This window comes from Salmo salar, chromosome ssa19 (assembly GCF_905237065.1).
Source record: "Salmo salar chromosome ssa19, Ssal_v3.1, whole genome shotgun sequence".
In the NCBI taxonomy this organism is placed as follows: domain Eukaryota; kingdom Metazoa; phylum Chordata; class Actinopteri; order Salmoniformes; family Salmonidae; genus Salmo; species Salmo salar.
In genome coordinates this window covers 59,393,901-59,412,092 of record NC_059460.1, presented here as the reverse complement: position 1 = coordinate 59,412,092, position 18,192 = coordinate 59,393,901, and the positions used below count along the sequence as shown (strand labels likewise).

The 18,192-nt window shown below is 43.3% G+C and overlaps 1 protein-coding gene across 1 annotated transcript in view; it reads right to left on the bottom strand.

Annotated features, from left to right (window-relative positions):
• zgc:56095 (Ferritin, lower subunit) overlaps positions 1-5,612 on the bottom strand; it is a 36,250-nt gene extending 30,638 nt beyond the window's left edge. Inside the window, 1 exon segment of the mRNA NM_001141424.1 lies at positions 5,524-5,612. The gene's annotated coding sequence lies outside the window, so the exon portion shown is untranslated.
• Positions 5,613-18,192: the final 12,580 nt, after the last annotated feature.

The window sequence follows — 18,192 nt, the reverse complement described above, 5'->3', positions numbered from 1 at the left end:
GTTGCAACCCCTATTACTAGCCTGTTCAAAGTCTTTCGTGTCGTCTGAGATTCCCAAAGATTGGAAAGCAGCTGCGGTCATCCCCCTCTTCAAAGGGGGGGGGGGGGACACTCTTGACCCAAACTGCTACAGACCTATATCTATCCTACCCTGCCTTTCTAAGGTCTTCGAAAGCCAAGTCAACAGATTACTGACCATTTCGAATCCCACCGCACCTTCTCCGCTATGCAATCTGGTTTCAGAGCTGGTCATGGGTGCACGTCAGCCACGCTCAAGGTCCTAAACGATATCGTAACTGCCATCGATAAGAAACCTACCTGTTTGGCCCTGTCCGGGGGTTTCATCGGATGGGGCCACAGTGTCTCCTGACCCCTCCTGTCTCAGCCTCCAGTATTTATGCTGCAGTAGTTTATGTGTCGGGGGGCTAGGGTCAGTCTGTCACATCTGGAGTATTTCTCTTGTCTTTTCCAGTGTCCTGTGTAAATTTAAATATGCTCTCTCTAATTCTCTCTCTTTCTTTCTCTCGGTGGACCTGAGCCCTAGGACCATGCCTCAGGACTACCTGGCTTGATGACTCCTTGCTGTCCCCAGTTCACCTGGCCGTGCTGCTGCTCCAGTTCCAACTGTTCTGCCTGCAGCTATGGAACCCTGACTTGTTAACCGGACGTGCTACCTGTCCCAGACCTGCTGGAACCCTGACCTATTCACCGAACATGCTACCTGTCCCAGACCTGCTGTTTTCAACTCTCTAGAGACAGCAGGAGCGGTAGAGATACTCTCACAGATCGAGAATGAAAAAGCCAACTGACACTTACTCTTGTGTTACTGACTTGCTGCACCCTCGACAACTACTATGATTATTATTATTTGACCATGCTGGTCATTTATGAACATTTGAACATCTAGGCCATGTGCTGTTATAATCTCCACCCGGCACAGCCAGAAGAGGACTGGCCACCCCTCATAGCCTGGTTCCTCTCTAGGTTTCTTCCTAGGTTTTGGCCTTTCTAGGGAGTTTTTCCTAGCCACCGTGCTTCTACACCTGCATTGCTTGCTGTTTGGGGTTTTAGGCTGGGTTTCTGTACAGCACTTTGAGATATCAGCTGATGTAAGAAGGGCTATATAAATACATTTGATTTGATACTGTGCTGCCATATTCATTGACCTGGCCAAGGCTTTCGACTCTGTCAATCACCACATCCTCATCGGCAGACTCAGTAGTCTTGGTTTCTCAAATGATTGCCTCGCCTGGTCCTCCAACTACTTCTCTGATAGAGTTCAACGTGTCAAATCGGATGGCCTGTTGTCCGGGCCTCTGGCAGTCTCTATGGGGGTGCCACAGGGTTCAATTCTTGGGCCAACTCTTTTCTCTGTATACGTCAATGATGTCGCTCTTGCTGCTGGTGAGTCTCTGATCCACCTCTACGCAGACGACACCATTCTGTATACTTCTGGCCCTTCTTTGGACACTGTTAACAACCCTCCAGACGAGCTTCAATGCCATACAACTCTCTTTCCGTGGCCTCCAACTGCTCTTAAATACAAGTAAAACTAAATGCATGCTCTTCAACCGATCGCTGCCCGCACCTGCCCGCCCGTCCAGCATCACTACCCTGGACGGTTCTGACTTAGAATATGTGGACAACTACAAATACCTAGGTGTCTGGTTAGACTGTAAACTCTCCTTCCAGACTCACATCAAACATCTCCAATCCAAAATTACATCTAGAATTGGCTTCCTATTTCGCAACAAAGCATCCTTCACCCATGCTGCCAAATATACCCTCGTAAAACTGACCATCCTACCGATCCTCGACTTCGGCGATGTCATTTATAAAATAGCCTTCAATACCCTACTCAATAAACTGGATGCAGTCTATCACAGTGCCATCCGTTTTGTCACCAAAGGCCCATATACTACCCACCACTGCAACCTGCACGCTCTCTTTGGCTGGCCCTCGCTTCATACTCGTCGCCAATCCCACTGGCTCCAGGTCATCTACAAGACCCTGCTAGGTAAAGTTCCCCCTTATCTCAGCTCGCTGGTCACCATAGCAGCACCCACCTGTAGCACACGCTCCAGCAGGTATATCTCTCTGGTCACCCCCAAAGCCAATTCCTCCTTCGGCCGCCTCTCCTTCCAGTTCTCTGCTGCCAATGACTGGAACGAACTACAAAAATCTCTAAAACTGGAAACACTTCTCCCTCACTAGCTTTAAGCACCAGCTGTCAGAGCAGCTCAGAGATTACTGCACCTGTACATAGCCCAACTATAATTTAGCCCTAACATCTACCTCTTCCCCTACTGTATTTATTTATTTAGCTCCTTTGCACCCCATTATTTCTACTTTGCACATTCTTCTACTACAAATCTACCATTCCAGTGTTTTACTTGCTATATTGTATTTACTTTGCCACCATGGCCTTTTTTGCCTTTACCTCCCTTATCTCACCTCATTTGCGCACATTGTATATAGACCTATTTTTCTACTGTATGTTTGTTTTACTCCATGTGTAACTCTGTGTTGTTGTATGTGTCGAACTGCTTTGCTTTATCTTGGCCAGGTCGCAATTGTAAATGAGAACTTGTTCTCAACTTGCCTACCTGGTTAAATAAAGGTGAAATAAATAAAATTAATAAAATTAGACAGTGGCAACGCGGAACATGGTCTTTTGCCTGCTAATGCCTGCAATGCAGTGAAGAAAACGATATGACAACAATAACGTCTAATGTAACTGGCCCCTCTAACAGTGCAACTGGCCCCAGCTTGGCACCCCCAGTTGAAATGGTCTAGAACCGCCACTGCTCGCACATCCTCATTCTCCACCTCTGGCAAGCCGTAGAGTCTCAGGTTCCATCTTCTTGTGTATTGTTCCAGATCAGTGAGATGTCTATGGTAGACATTGTTATTATTTTCCACACTTTTGCCACTCTCATTTTCACATCTTTGATGTCACCACATGCAAACTCCAGTCTTTTTCAAGCCTTCGAAAACCATGGTGGTCACGCCTACCATTTTCTCAATGGCGTCAGACCTGGAGTTGATGAGTATGGAGAGGGTAGCCACGATGCCAGAGTTCATGTTGGGTTTTTTGGAGGGTGGAGGTTTGCACGGCGTAACCGGTAAAGGGGGGGAATTCGTCATCTTCAACAGCATTCGAAAGCATGATATTATCCATAGGGCAAGCGTAGTTATGGCAGTTGTCTATAAGCACGTTTCTCTCTTGTTGATTAGCAATAGAACGGCTAGCTTCGTCCTTTCTTTTTTTGTCACGACTTCGCATGGACATTCCGAAATAAATGATGCAATTCTTATTCCAGTCACAGGAAAGTTCTTATATCTTGAACAAATAAAAACAGTAACAGTAATGACTGTAAACTTGTTTGGCGTCTGTTCAAGCCGCCATCTTGGCCTCCTCTATATATATATATATATATATAAAAGTTTAATTTGAGGACAACAATGTTGACAGCTGCGCCATAAACGAACTGGTACAAAAAAAAAGAAAACACCTGGTTCAACACTTAGAGTTTTTACATTTAAAATTATATAAAATTCTTGCCACCAACAGATATATACACATATAATATATATATATATATATATATATATATATATATATATATATATATATACACACACACACACACACACATACATACATACATACATACAGCTCAAAAAAATAAAGGGAACACTTAAACAACACATCCTAGATCTGAATGAAAGAAATAATCTTATTAAATACTTTTTTCTTTACAATGGAAATCCAATTTATCAACCCATGGAGGTCTGGATTTGGAGTCACACTCAAAATTAAAGTGGAAAACCACACTACAGGCTGATCCAACTTTGATGTAATGTCCTTAAAACAAGTCAAAATGAGGCTCAGTAGTGTGTGTGGCCTCCATGTGCCTGTATGACCTCCCTACAACGCCTGGGCATGCTCCTGATGAGGTGGCGGATGGTCTCCTGAGGGATCTCCTCCCAGACCTGGACTAAAGCATCCGCCAACTCCTGGACAGTCTGTGGTGCAACGTGGCGTTGGTGGATGGAGCGAGACATGATGTCCCAGATGTGCTCAATTGGATTCAGGTCTGGGGAACGGGCGGGCCAGTCCATAGCATCAATGCCTTCCTCTTGCAGGAACTGCTGACACACTCCAGCCACATGAGGTCTAGCATTGTCTTGCATTAGGAGGAACCCAGGGCCAACCGCACCAGCATATGGTCTCACAAGGAGTCTGAGGATCTCATCTCGGTACCTAATGGCAGTCAGGCTACCTCTGGCGAGCACATGGAGGGCTGTACGGCCCCCCAAAGAAATGCCACCCCACACCATGACTGACCCACCGCCAAACCGGTCATGCTGGAGGATGTTGCAGGCAGCAGAACGTTCTCCACGGCGTCTCCAGACTCTGTCACATCTGTCACGTGCTCAGTGTGAACCTGCTTTCATCTGTGAAGAGCACAGGGCGCCGGTGGCGGATTTGCCAATCTTGGTGTTCTCTGGCAAATGCCAAACGTCCTGCACGGTGTTGGGCTGTAAGCACAACCCCCACCTGTGGACGTCGGGCCCTCATACCACCCTCATGGAGTCTGTTTCTGACCGTTTGAGCAGACACATGCACATTTGTGGCCTGCTGGAGGTCATTTTGCAGGGCTCTGGCAGCGCTTCTCCTGCTCCTCCCTGCACAAAGGCGGAGGTAGCGGTCCTGCTGCTGGGTTGTTGGCCTCCTCCACATCTCCTGATGTACTGGCCTGTCTCCTGGTAGCGCCTCCATGCTCTGGACACTACGCTGACAGACACAGCAAACCTTCTTGCCACAGCTCGCATTGATGTGCCATCCTGGATGAGCTGCACTACCTGAGCCACTTGTGTGGGTTGTAGACTCCGTCTCATGTTACCACTAGAGTGAAAGCACCGCCAGCATTCAAAAGTGACCAAAACATCAGCCAGGAAGCATAGGAACTGAGAAGTGGTCTGTGGTCCCCACCTGCAGAACCACTCCTTTATTGGGGGTGTCTTGTTAATTGCCTATAATTTCCACCTGTTGTCTATTCCATTTGCACAACAGCATGTGAAATGTATTGTCAATCAATGTTGCTTCCTAAGTGGACAGTTTGATTTCACAGATTGACTTGGAGTTACATTGTGTTGTTTAAGTGTTCCCTTTATTTTTTTGAGCAGTGTATATAGGCACGACAGCGAGAGTGTCTAACGTTACAGCACGTCATTAGCGTTAGTTAGCTAACAGACAAGCACGAGGAATGCAAGACAAGCTAGCTTGCTAACTACCTAGGCCACCAACATGGGTGTAGTTCTCTGATAAGGCACATTTGAGATAGTCGTTAGGTACATAACTAAGTTGTTAGTTTTAACCAAATCAATATTAGCTAACGTTCGCTAACCACTGCAAACGATTTTTTTTTAAATGTATTACACAAATACTATTGCTTGTAAACCTCCAGCTAAGTGCATTGACATGTCGAATACTTAAGTACCAGAATGTTCTACTTACGTTCTCCCTTTGTTTCTAATCACTAGAAACGTTAGTTTACTTGAAAAATTACACTATCTTGCAGAGACTTTGTTTTTAACGTTGACTCGTCAACAACATTAAAGAAGTACTTCCGGGTCACGGAACGTCAGAAATGGTCAAAATAAAAGTCCCCCACGTAATAGTAGAAAAGTGTCATTAACCTGTATTTATTAATGTATGAAAAATGCATGTCTAAACATTAACAATGATTCATATGTGTTCCTATTTAGGTGACATTTACATAAAATTTGGGTTTTAAAACATGTTTCGAGGTCAAATCACTGTATATTAGTGGAGACTGCTGAAGGTAGGACTGCTAATAATATAAACTGGAACGTTCTAGACATTATTATGAGCTGTCCTCCCCTCAGCAGCCTCCACTACTGTGTATGCATTACATATTGGCTTATAGAGAAAAAACTATTATTTGTGCCAACGTAAAAGTGGGGTAAGGAGAACTCAATAGGGTCTCTATGATCTATATATGGTATCATTTCATGGGGCTCTGAATAATACAGAGTGTTGCTGGCCTTTTACAGTGGTCAAACAGCTTAAAATGGGGTGCCTGGACACTACATTGCCTTCAGAAATTATTCATATCCCTTGACTTATTTCACGTTTTGTTGTGTTACAGCCTGAATTCAAAATTGATTAAATATTTTTTTTCTCACCGATCTACACACAATACCCCATAATGAAAAAGTGGAAACGTGTTTTTATAAATTTTTGTACATTCTTTGAAAAAAATAAATAAATAATCTCATTTACATAAGTATTCACACTCCTCAGTCAATACTTTGTGGAAGCACCTTTGGCGGCGTTTACAGATGAGTCTCTAAGAGCTTTGCACACCTGGATTGTACAATATTTGCCCATTTAAAAGAAAATCTTCAAGCTCTGTCAAGTTGATTGTTGATCATTGCTAGACAGCCGTTTTCAAGTCTTGCCATATATTTTCAAGCCGATTTAGGTCAAAACTTTAACTAGGCCACCCAGGAACATTCAATGTAAGCAACTCCAGTGTATATTTGGCCTTGTGTTTTAGGTTGTTGCCCTGCTGAAAGGTGAATTTATCTCTTAGTGTCTCTTGGAAAGCAGACTGAACCAGGTTTTCCTCTAGGACTTTGCCTGTGCTTATAGGTGTATTCCGTTTCTTTTAATCCCCCCCAAACTCCCTAGCCAATGACAAGCATACCCAAAACATGATGCAGCCACCACCATGCTTGAAAATATGAAGTGTGGTACTCAGTGATGTGTTGTGTTGGATTTGCCCCAAACATAACGCTTTATATTCAGGACAAAAAGTTAATTTCTTTGCCACATTTCTTGCAGTATTACATAATAAGTGCCTTGTTGCAAACAGGATGCATGTTTTGACATTTTTTATTCTGTACAGGCTTCCTTCTTTTCACTCTGTCATTTAGGTTAGTATTGAGGAGTAACTACAATGTTGTTGATCCATCCTCAGTTTTCTCATATCACAACCATTTAAACTCTAATGGTTTTAAAATCACCATTGGCCTCATGGTGAAATCCCTGAGCAGTTTCCTTCCTCTACTGCAACTGAGTTAGGAAGGACGCCTGTATCTTTGTAGTGACTGGGTGTATTGATACACCATTCAAAGTGTAATTAATAACTTCACCATGCTCAAAGGTACAGTATATTCAGCGTCTGCTTTTCTTATTTTTTTTTACACATCTACCAATCAGTGCCCTTCTTTGTGAGGCATTGAAAAACCTCCCTGGTCTACGTGGTTGAATCTGTGCTTGAAATTCACTATTGATTGAGTACTTTAGCAGAGACGGGTAATACATTTTTCTCTCTGCAGTCCAATATGTGTAGGGTACAGAGATGGGGTAGTCATTAAAAAATCCTGTTAATACTACTACTGAACACAGAATGAGTCCATGCAACTTTTTATGCAATTTGTTAAGCACATTATTTAGGCTTGCCATAACAAAGGGGTTGAATATGTATTTACTCAAGACATTTCAGCTTTTCATTTTGTATTAATTTCTTTAAAAAATGTAGAAACAAAACTACACTTTGACATTATGGGGTATTGTGTGTAGATTAGTGGGACAGAATCTCAATTTAATCTATTTTAAATGTAGGCTGTAACTGTCACACCCTGATCTGTTTCACCGGTCTTTGTGATTGTCTCCACCCCCCTCCAGGTGTCGCCCATCTTCCCCATTATCCCCTGTGCATTTATACCTGTGTTCTCTGTTTGTCTGTTGCCAGTTCGTTTTGTTTCGTCAAGTCTACCAGCGGTTTTCCCTCTGCGCCTGTCTCTCGATGTTTCCTAGTTTTCCCGGTGTTGACCATTCTGCCGTCCTGTACCTTTGCCCCACCTTTCTGGATTACTGACCTTTGCCTGCCCTGACCCTGAGCCTGAGCCTGCCTGCCTGCCATCCTGTACCTTTGCCCCACCTATCTGGATTACTGACCTCTGCCTGCACTTGACCTGCCTTTTGCCTGCTACTGTTCGATTTAATAAACTGTTGCTACTTCGTTGTCTGTAGTGGTGGATTGGCCCCAGCCTACTTCCAGGGTGCAGCTGCAACGTTTCCTGGGGTACGCCAACTTCTATCGCCACTTTACCCGGGTGGAAGTGGAGGGGTTGTGGTCATCCCTTCGTGGGGGGGGAAATCGGACAGCTATTGAGTAGGGGGTTACTCTTTCCACAATAGAGGCACATGTTTTCACGTATCCTCCGATGTCTCTCGGCAGGCGTGAGAGTTGGGCGGCCAAGTTGCATGGGTTCGGGGCTATTGGAAAATGGTGGACGAGAGAAGGGCGTGGAAAATTCGCAGGCCATGGGCGACTGTATAGGTCTGCTGTCCACCAGTAGGTTGCCAATGGATATGGACATCCGGTTGTATTGGTTTAGGTCTGTTAAATCTCCTCTGCAGGCCAGTTCGGTCTGTAACTCCCGATTTAAGACCCCTCCGGTAGACTGTAGGGAGAGCTGGTTCACTCCATCCACTGCCGGCAGCCATGGTGCGGAACTCAAGGGCATACTCAGTGGTGGAGCGACGGCCCTGTCGCAGCTCACATAACAGGTCCCCGGTGTGACGACTAGAAACTGAATGGTCGAACACTTCCTTGAAGAGGGCGTGGAAATGCAATTCAGAGGATAGATCAGAACTTTGAGCAGGTCACAGGGCTGTGACCCAATCCAGAGCTTTGCCTGTGAGTAGGGAAATGACGAAGTCCCCCTGTGTTTGACAGAGGTGAAGTCAGCGGGGTGATGGTCTATGTACAGGTTACACTGCATGAGAAATCCTTGACATTTCCCTGGGGAGCCGTCGTATTTATTAGGCATGGATATGGGGGGAGATGCTGTGGCACCTGATGTTGGTGAAGCAGGAATGGAATGGCAAAGGAGGTCGCAGAGTTCATCGATTCGTTCCTCCTGTCGGGCTAGATGTAGCTGCTCCTCCGCTGAATCCATCTGCCGATTTTGGTGAGGTGTTCTGTAATGAACACAATGGGAGACCGAGAACTGGTTTCAAGTGCAGGGCGCAGCAGGTGATTATTGTAAGGACCACAGGAGGAGACAGGTAGCTGGGTCCAGAGTCAGGCAGAAGTACAACAGTACAGGCAGGGAAAAGGCTAGTAACGTAGTCCCGGAGATCAGGCAATAGGTCGATAACAGGAAATCCGATAGGCTGAAGTACAGGCAGGGAATAGGCAAAAGGCGTCATTAGTGAGGCAGGCAACAACTATCAAACACGGAAGGAGTAGATTACGGGGAAAAACAGGGCTCCGAAGAGAAGTGTGTCACAAAACAAACAATACCTCACAGTGAAGGGGTGCACTGAACTGAACTAAATAGTGTGGGATGATGACATACAGGTGATTGGAATTAAGGTGATTGGAATCTGGGGAGTGAGCTGGAAAGTGGGCTGGAAAGTGAGCTACGTTCAGGGGATCTACGTCTTTGGGAGTGAGTTGGAAGCAGGCGTTACACTTGTGCATTTCAGGAAAAATAACAACACAATGTTTATATGCCAGGACAAATTAGCTAGCAACAGCAAGCTAGCTAGCTAAATTGCCATAAATGTTTATTGCTTTTCAACCTGTCCCCAAATTAATATATTTGGTTCAGAGTTTGTTTTGATATTTCAACCTGCGTGTCCTGATCGCGTCTGGTGTGGGAGGACAAAATCAACATACGAGCGATATTTGTTATGAATAAAGTGCTTTTTTGGACCAAATGTAATTGCAGCTCTCTTGACTTTTCGAATAAACATTGTCAGGTGCGTCGTAAAAAGTGGACCAAGTCGCAGCGGGTGCAGTGCTCATCTTCTTTTATTTTAATAAACGTGAACACTTAACAAAAATGACGACGACGACGACGACGACGACGACGACGACGACGACGACGACGACGACGACGACGACGACGACGAAAAACAGTCCTGTAAGGCTACACAGCTATACATGGAACAACTACCCACAAAAACAGTGACAAAAACCCCCTACTTAAATATGGCCTCCAATTAGGAGCAACGAAGAACAGCTGCTTCCAATTGAAGGCCAAACCAAACCTGAACATAGAAATAGACTAAATAGACATTCAAACATAGAAATAGACAACATAGAACATTACCCAAAACCCCAAGACACATAAATCAAACACACTCCTGCCACGTCCTGACCATACTATAATAACAAAATGACCCCTTACTGGTCAGGACGTGACAAACATATTGTACTGTATATTTTTGGTATAACAATGCGTCCTATGACGCAATGCTATATTTTAACCATATCGTGTCCAGGCACCCCATTTTAAGCTGTTTAACCACAGTAAAAGTCCAGCAACACTGCCAAAGACCTTGCGTTTTGTTCAAACTCACCTGCAGTGCATTTGGAAAGTATTTGCAAAAATGTTCTAAAAAAACACAATTTAATATATTTTAGAACAAGGTTACAGCCTTGTTCTAAAATTGATTAAATTGTTTTTTCCCCTCATCAATCTACACACAATACCCCATAATGACAAAACAATTTATTTATTTTTTAAGTTTGCAAATGTATTTTAAACCCCCTGGAAATATCACATTTAGATAAGTATTCAGAGCCTTTACTCAGTACTTTGTACTTTGACTCTGCCTTGAGTCTTCTTGGGTATGACAACAAGTTCGGCACACTTGTATTTGGGGACTTTCTCACATTCTGCTCTGCAGATCCTCATGCTCTGTCAAGTTGGATGGGGAGCGTCGCTGCACAGCTTTTTTCAGTTCTCTCCAGAGATGTTCGATCGGGTTCAAGTCCGGGCTCTGGCTGGGCCACTCAACGACATTCAGAGACTTTTCCCGAAGCCACTCCTGCATTGTCTTGGCTGTGTGCTTAGGATCGTTGTCCTGTTGGAAGGTGAACCTTCGCCCCGCTCTGGAGCAGGTTTTTAATCAACGATCTCTTGGTACTTTGCTCCGTTCATCTTTCCCTCTCCTGACTAGTCTCCCAGTCCCTGCCACTGACAAACATCCCCACAGCATGATGCTGCCACCACCATGCTTTACCGTAGGGATGGTGCCAGGTTTCCTCCAGACGTGACACTTGGCATTCAGGCCAAAGAGTTCAATCTTGGTTTCATCAGACCAGAGAATTTTGTTTCTCATGGTCTGAGAGTCCTTTAGGTGCCTTTTGGAAAACTCCAAGTGGGCTGTCATATGCCTTTTACTGAGGAGTGGCTTACGTCCGACCACTCTACCATAAAGGCCTGATTGGTGGAGTGCTGCAGAAATGGTTGTCCTTCTGGATGGTTCTCCCATCTCCACAGAGGAACTCTGGAGCTCTGTCAGAATGGCCATCGGGTTCTTGGTCACCTCCTTGACCAAGTCCCTTCTCCCCCGATTGCTCAGTTTGGCCAGGCGGCCAGCTCTAGGAAGAGTCTTGGTGGTTCCAAACTTCTTCCATTTAAGAATTATGGAGGCCACTGCCATCTTGCATCCATCTTGGGGATTTTCAATGCTGCAGAATTTTTTTGGTACCCTTCCCAGATCTGTGCCTCAACACAATCCTGTCTCGGCGCTCTACTGACAATTCCTTCTACCTCATGGCTTGGTTTTTGCTATGCCATGCACTGTCAACTGTGGGACCTTATATAGACAGGTGTGTGCCTTTCCAAATCATGTCCAATTAATTGAATTTACCATAGGTGGACTCCAATCAAGTTGCAGAAACACCTCAAGGATGATCAATGGAAACAGGATGCACCTGATCTCAATTTCAAGTCTCATAGCAAATGATCGGAAATACTTATGTAAATAAGGTATTTATTTTATTCTATATAAATTTGCAAAGAATTCAAAAAACCTGTTTTCGCTTTGTCATTATGGGGTATTCAAATCAAATCAAATTGTATTTGTCACATACACATGGTTAGCAGATGTTAATGCGAGTGTAGCGAAGTGCTTGTGCTTATAGTTCCGACAGTGCAGTAAAATCTAACAAGTAGTCTAACAACTAACAATTCCCCAACAACTACCTAATACACACAAATCTAAAGGGGTGAATGAGAATATGTACATGTAAGTATATGGATGAGCGATGGCTGAGTGGCATAGGCAAGGTGCAATAGATGGTATAAAATACAGTATATACATGTGATATGCGTAATGTAAGATATGTAAACATTATTAAAGTTGCATTATTTAGAGTGCATTGTATAAAGTGACTAGTTATCCATTTATTAAAGTGGCCAGTGATTGGGTCTCAATGCTGGTAGCAGCCTCTCAGAGTTAGTGATTGCTGTTTAGCAGTCTGGTGACCTTGAGATAGAAGCTGTTTTTCAGTCTCTCGGTCCCAGCTTTGACCTCGCCTTCTGGATGGTAGCCTTGTGGATGGTAGTGGTGTGAACAGGCAGTGGCTTGGGTGGTTGATGTCCTTTAATCTTTTTGGCCCTCCTGTGACATCGAGTGCTGTAGGTGTCATGGAGGGCAGGTAGTTTGCCCCCGGTGATGCGTTGTGCAGACGGCACCATCCTCTGGAGAACCTTGCGGTTGAGGGCGGTGCTGTTGCCATACAAGGCTGTGATACAGCCCGATGCTCTCAATTGTGTATCTGTAAAAGTTTGTCAGGGTTTTGGGTGACAAGCCAAATTTCTTCAGCCTCCTGAGGTTGAAGAGGCGCTGTTGCGTCTTCTTCACCACACTGTCTGTGTGAGTGGACCATTCCAGTTTGTCTGTGATGTGTACGCCGAGGAACTTTAAAACTTTCCACCTTCCCTACTGTTCTTTCGATGTGGATATAGAGGGGTGCTCCCTCTGCTGTTTCCTGAAGTCCACAATCATCTCCATTGCTTTGTTGACGTTGAATGAGAGGTTGTTTTCCTGACACCACACTCCGAGTACCTTCACTTCCTCCCTGTAGGCTGTCTCGTCATTGTTGGTGATCAAGCCCACTACTGTTGTGTCGTCTGCAAACTTGATGATTGAGTTGGAGGCGTGCATGGCCACGCAGTCGTGGGTGAACAGGGAGTACAGGAGGGGGCTGAGCACGCACCCTTGTGGGTCCCCAGCGTTGAGGGTCAGCGAAGTGGAGATGTTGTTTCCTACCTTCACCACTTGGGGGGCGGCCCGTCAGGAAGTCCAGGACCCAGTTGCACAGGACGGGGTTGAGACCCAGGGCCTCCAGCTTGATGATGAGCTTGGAAGGTACTATGGTGTTGAATGCTGAGCTGTAGTCAATGAACAGCATTCTTACATAGGTATTATTTTTGTCCAGATGGGATATGGCAGTGTGCAGTGTGATGGCGATTGTGTCGTCTGTGGACCTGTTGGGGCGGGTACTGTGTGTAGATTGATGAGGAATAACCACTTAATTCATTTTATAACAAGGCTGTAACGTAACAAAATGTGGGAAAAGGGAAGGGCTCTGAATACTTGCCAAATGCACTGTATATTTGTACAGTCTCTTACAGTGTAATGTATTGCAGTGGGGACAATGTCGAGGGTGGAGTGAAATGCCAGCAGCAGGCCGTGCAACACAGTCTCCCTCTAAAACGAATCATATGTGGTTAGTAGAGACCCTACTGAGTATTTCACACCTAACTTTAGCGGAGACAGGTAGAATAGCTTTCTCTCTACAAGCCAATATGTATCCCATGCAAATCAAATCAAACTTTATTTGTCACATGCGCTGAAAACAACAAGTGTATACCTTACGGTGAAATGCTTACTTACAAGCCCTTAACCAACAATGCAGTTCAAGAAGAGTTAATAAAATATTTATTTATTTATTATTTTACCCCTTTTTTCCTCCCCAATTTCGTGGTATCCAATTGGTAGTAGTTACAGTCTTGTCTCATCGCTGCAGCTCCCATACGGGCTCGGGAGAGGCGAAGGTCGAGAGCCATGTGACACAACCCAACCACGCCGCACTGCTTCTTGACACTGGGGACCCATGCCAAATCTTTTCAGTCTCCTGAGGGGGAAAATGTTTTGTCTTGCCCTCTTCACGACTGTCTTGGTGTGTTTGGACCATGATAGTTTGTTGGTGATGTGGACACCAAGGAACTCTCAACCTACTCCACTACAGCCCCATTAATGTTAATGGGGGCCTGTTTGGCCCGCCTTTTCCTGTAGTCCACGATCAGCTCCTTTGTCTTTTTATTTTTTTATTTTACCTTTATTTAACTAGGCAAGTCAGTTAAGAACAAATTCTTATTTTCAGTGACGGCCTAGGAACAGTCCCCCTCAAAAACTAATCATATTTGGTTAGTAGAGACCCTACTGAGTATTTCCCACCCCACTTTAGCCAAGACAGGTAGTAAGGTTTTCACTCTACAGTGCTATATTTGTACCGAATAGTGTCAAGGTGCAACCTATTTGACTACAGTAAAAGTCCAGCAATACTTGCTATGACCTAGCTTTTTGTTTGAACTCACCTGTTTTGTATTCTAGGGACTCTAGTGAGTAGACTAGACCCTAGTTTTATGGACACACAATTGATTGTTTTTCCTGTACAGTGCAATTTGTTTGTGCAATACAACAAAAATAAAGACTTTTCCTAAATTGAACGTTTCAAAATTGCATTTATTGAACAATAGTACCAGTAAATAAACAAGAATTGTGCAAATAAAATAATTATGTATAAAAAAATATATATTGTATAACAGTATGTAATTGACATTTGTTTACTGAAGCTCCAACCATTTCTCAATGTGCTCCACCTTCTCTTTAGTTTAGATTTTTCCTCCATGTAGTGTTAATTGTATTTATTTATTTTTACTAAATTGTAACGTTATGCCTAATGCAAAGCTGCAAAAAATATGTATTAGTTTATCATACACAGAGCGTTTTACCGAGACTTTTATTCTGAAGGCAAAATCCGAACACCGGAAGACTTGTCGATTAACTGGTGAGGCTCCAACTCGTGAGTTTTTTTAATCTTGTCGATTACGTGATAAAACAAGTGACGTGGATAAACCCTTGATGACTGACGGGGGGCGCTGTATTGAAGCCACCACGCAACACTAAATTCTTAAATATATTTTGGATGCTATAGAAATGCATGTATTAATGTCTACGTAAGTATATTATATTACAGACACCTTAATGCATACTTTTAAATGATATTATGTGAGAAACATTTACCTTCAAAGTATTTTTTTAGAGAGTACTAATGTTACTGTCCCTACTACAACAAAATAAATACTTAAATACATGTAATTTTGTCTTTGAAACGCTTAATTGAAATACTGTAGAATTCCATTTATTTATTGGCGGACTGCTCCTATTAGGAAGTGCCAATATGGCTGACCGGTGGCTTCAAAGCCTCTCAATGGCCAATACATATAATATGCAATCCAGGGTTTGTATATGTCATTGGATGTAACCAAGGGGCCAGGATTCCGGCCATACTGCTCTGCTCCGACAGGGTACTGAAGTTTAACCAGTTGATGCTGGTGGGAGGAGCCATAGGAGGACAGGCTCATTGTAATGGCTGGAATTGAACAAATGGAACTGTATCAAACATATGAAAACCACATGTTTGACTCCGTTCCATTAATTCCAAATCCATTCCAGTCATTACAATGAGCCCATCCTTCTAAAGATCCTCCCACCAGCCTCCACTGGTTAAACTTCAGTTTAACTGACATCCAGCCCAGAAAGACAATTTCCATACACGGCCACATAGAGAAATCAGATTAGAAAATTCCTAGTAATAGTCATCACCTTTGTGCACAAAACATCCTTTGAATTATTAAAATAGTTATCGCTGGGGCCGATATATATATATATATATATATATTTTTTTTTTATCACTCACACCTGAAGATATTGGGCACGTTTTAGTGGTAAACTGAAAGTGGCCGACTGCAGACAGAAGTCGGCGCGTACAGTTGGCACCGAAACGCGACAATAACCACGTTTCCATCCCAGTTTTTATGCGAGTAAAGTCATACTGTATAAAAAACAAATCACAACAGCTGTGATGGAAACAGGAAGTTTCCGGTATAATTTACAATTTTAAAATGCCAACAAATAATTTGTTCGTTCGACATGGTGGGATCTTTTTGTGTCGGTAAAACCAATTATGCGAGAAATGGCGGTGGAAACCGCTTTATAATAACCATCATATCGAAGTAAACGTGGAGTCATGCGATGATATGGTGTGTGGTCCTCCCACTACGACTCGGGAAAGCATGCAGTTTATTAGGCTACAGATGAAATACGTTATAATGAACTTCACAGGGTGGTGAAAGTGCAAGGTGTTCTTGATGCTCCTTTCCACATAATATCGAGGGTCTTATTCTGGTGACATGATGATCGATGCTTGACTGCCGTTTTGATAAAATAAAAAAGTTACAGACGCAAAGATATCATACCCCCCCACCCTCTCAAAAAATGCTAACCTCCCATGTTTTGGGATTATGATACTTGTGCGTCTAACTTTCTCACTCATCATTATTCACGATTAATTCAGGATCATGATAGCATCCATGATAGCATCCACGATAGCATCCATGATAGCATCCATAATAGCATCCACGATAGAATCCATGATAGCATCCATGATAGCATGATAGCATCCATGATAGCATCCACGATAGCATCCATTATAGCATGATAGCATCCATGATAGCATCCATGATAGCATCCCCATTAATGTAGAAGTGTTTAGAAACATGTGACTCCAAAATGACACAATACATTATTCACCATTCATTTCTATTGGGCACAAAATAATCTGAAACACAATAAAAAAAAACTGCAAATGCAAGTCACAAGCTTGATGTAGTCATTGAGTGCTATGAATATCGGACCAAATACTTAACTTTTTACTACTTTAATACACATATAAGTGAAGTTGTCCCTATGCTTTTGGTCCCCCCAATACGTTTTCATTCATATCACTTCTGAATGTGTTGCTGTAAACACAAAGGAAAAACAAATGGTCTGTTTCAGTTTCTGAGAGCGAAGCGAAAGGGATAACTGGGCCAAAAATATGTCTTCTCCAACTCACCAAGCGAGTAGCTTAGTTTCTGTATGGAGGTCAATGAGAGAGTGTCGAATTTTGTCAAACATTTTTTTTATGGCTTATTTGCTACGGGAGGTTTATTTGACCTAATTTAAGTTTCGCAATGCTTAGGAGTGTACTGATATAAGTAGGACACGTGACATCCCAGTAACTGTGAGAAAAAAAAACGTAATTGCAGAGTTGTCTCGAGATGGCTATGCATATTCATGACAAGAGCCTTGTAGCGTAGTGTCTCTCTCATTGAATACTAGGCGGTTGATGTCAACCCCTTTCATTGAATATTCAAAAAGTATCAAAACAATAAGATTCAATTTAAGCTATTATATAAAATATTTGCTACGAAAAGATAGCTCAATGTATGGGGCATTGAACAGTCAGCCTTCTGCAGACTCTGCCACAAGGAAACATAATCAATAGAACATATTTTCTGCACAGGAGGTTGCTGACACTTTAGTTGGGGAGGACAGGCTCATGGTAATGGCTGGAGCGGAATATGTGGAATGCTATTAAAAACAACAAACACATTGTTTCCAATCCATTTGCTCCGTTCCAGCCATTATTATGAGCCGTCCTCCCCTCAGCTGGCTCCACTGATTTTTCTGGTACTGTCCATCGGTGGCTCTTTTGGAGTCAGGTCCAGGAATGGTTATGTCATAATTTGAGGGTTCAGATGGACCTGCAAACTGTATTGTTAGGGGATCTGAAAAACCATGATCAGTCAATTGGAAATATCATTATACTCTTGGGTAAAGAATTTATTTTAAGGGCAATTTCAGCAGAAATGTTACAAATAGGGAAGTTCAGGACCCTCAAGACATCACAGTAAAATGGAGAGATGTATTGCAAAGGAAAGAGCAAAATGGCATTATACTGGGAAAGATGGGTTAATCTGGTCATTGGAAGGTTGGAGCAAAGATCAGAATTAATGTGGATTGGCGCTGTAGGTGAAAATCCAGCACTTGAAGAAAGAGGAAATTGAGAATATACTGTATGTATAATTATTTAACTACAGGTACCATAGATGTGAGTGAAATAGTTGAGAGTAGCAGTAGAATTATTGTTGTCCGTTAGTTTACTCCAATCAGGGTAGGGATGGTAGGGTAGGGGGAAACAGGTATATTATGAAAACAACTAAATTAATAGAACCT